Source organism: Pinus tabuliformis, chromosome 8 (assembly GCF_031772625.1).
Source record: "Pinus tabuliformis cultivar Carrire ecotype Pingquan chromosome 8, CPIR1, whole genome shotgun sequence".
In the NCBI taxonomy this organism is placed as follows: Eukaryota; Viridiplantae; Streptophyta; class Pinopsida; order Pinales; family Pinaceae; genus Pinus; species Pinus tabuliformis.
In genome coordinates, this window is record NC_142294.1 from 50,607,747 (window position 1) to 50,610,119 (window position 2,373).

Here is a 2,373-nt window from a genome sequence, read left to right on the forward strand (position 1 = left end):
ATGATCCTGACACCTTTGTAGAAGCTTCATGCAATCCAGATTGGGACGCAGCTATGAATGAAGAATATCGTTCATTATTGGCAAATGATATATGGGATCTTGTTCCTCTTCCGAAGGGACAAAAACTTGTTAGATGCAAATGAGTTTATAGAACCAAGTATGGACCAGATGGAAAAGTTGATAAACATAAAGCACGTCTTGTTGCTAAGGGTTTTTCACAAGTTGAAGGCATTGACTATACTGAAACCTTCTCCCCTATTGCCAAAATCAACTCTATCTGCCTTGTTCTTTCCCGTGCTGCCTCTTTCAAATGGGAAGTCCATCAAATGGATGTTAAATCTGCCTTCTTGCATGGGGACTTGCATGAAGAAATCTATATGGAATAACCTACTGGATTTATACAAATAGACTCCAGCCTTGTATGTCATCTTAATAAATCCCTTTATGGTCTCAAGCAAGCCCCTCGGGCTTGGTATGCCAAAATGGATAGCTTTCTTTTAGAAACTGAAATTTCTAGGTGTCATTCTTACAATACTGTCTACACCAAGAAAGTGGGCAAGTCCCTTATCATTCTTGTTCTTTATGTTGATGATCTTATCCTTACTCGTAGTGAATCCAACCTTATAAACCATGTGAATTCCAACCTTAAAATAAGTTTGAAATGACAAACTTAGGACACTTGCATTATTTTCTTGGTCTTCAAGTCTTGCAATCCAAGGAAGGTATTTCCCTTTCCCAATCCAAGTATTCCTGTGATCTTCTACACCATTTTCACATGGAAGACTGTAAGCTAGCCCCTTCTCCCTTTCAGCCTAGAGCCAAACTTTCAGTCACTTGTACTTCCCCTGAAGTTGATGCTACCTTATAACATCAACTTGTAGGAAAACTTTTGTATCTAACCCATACTCGTCTTGACCTTTCCTTTGTTGTTGGCCTTATTGCTCAGTTTATGCAAAACCCACTTGAAAGTCATTGGAAAGTAGCTAAAAGAATACTTCGTTATGTTCGAGGTATAGTTCAGTTTGGGATTCATTACAATGCAGAAGAATCTCCTCTATTGGTTGGTTTCACTAATTCTGATGGGCTGGTGACCCTGATTATCGAAAGTCTACTGCAGGTTATAAGTTCACTCTTGGTTCAAGACCTATTACATGGGCTTGCAAGAAACAAAGTGCCATTTCTCTTTCTTTAGCAGAAGCAGAGTATCGTGGTGTTGTAGAAGCTAGTAAGGAAGCCCTATGGCTTCGTCAGATCCTGTCAGAGTTTGGCTTTCAGCAGCAGCATCCGACTACACTTTGGTGTGATAATCAAAGTGTCATTCAACTATGCAAAGATCCATTCCAACATCAGCGCAACAAACACATTGAACTGCACATGCACTTCATCATAAAGCTCATTCATGACCATGTTCTTGAAGTGCAATATTGTTCAACAGATGATCAAGTTGCAGACATCTTTACAAAGGCTCTCACAGAGGCGAAGTTTATTAAACTTCGATTTATGGTTGGAGTTCAAGAAGTTGTCACTAAGGGAGGATAGGCTCTAATGCCTCCTTCCTTCTCCTATTGTGTCATATTTGTACATCCTTCAATCATATCCCAAGTTGTTCGTAAGGGGGGATGTTAGGATATTCCGACACATAGGAAATGGTTAAGTATAACTTGGTCTAGTGTAGAGTTAGGTAAAGTGTGTTCCTTTACTATGTACTTATGTAACTTACAATCTGACAGTCACAATATGTTCTAGACATGAAGTGATCTAATGGTTCCTTTTATCCTCGATATTACCGACACTTGATCCGTGGCTTAACACCCGATTGGTCCATGATCTCTATTTAAAGAGCATGGAGGGTCATTTGTAAGGTAACCGTTCATGAGAGAAGCTTATGTAAAGTTTCATTCGTTTATTAATAAATTTCCTGAAGTGGCCACATTGGCTCAGGTCATGGACTGTTTCCCTCTTTAATGGTTTTAACCACGTCAAGAATATTGGTGTATTTATTTGTGATATGTTTGTGAGCGGTGTCCTTTGATGTTTTGTCTGAGGAACTTACCCTGTAAATTCCTACAAATTTTTTAACTTACATGTGTGATTGTGTGTGAACAGATTTGAAATTGATTAGACCTACCACTTCTTCCTATTAAGGTTTTAGGATTGTTGTTGGCTTTGTTAAGCATTTACTTTGACATTATGCGATCCATTTTTATTTGATCCACTTATTTTTACATTAGCAGATGGTTTTATACATATACTTTCTTAACCCTAGACAATTATATGCCCTTGGCCACTAAGTACTATTTTTCTTTTTCTTTAAAAGTTGCAGAGATGAGGAAGCAGGTGAGCAAGCTAGTTTGGGTCTTTATTGTATGGATT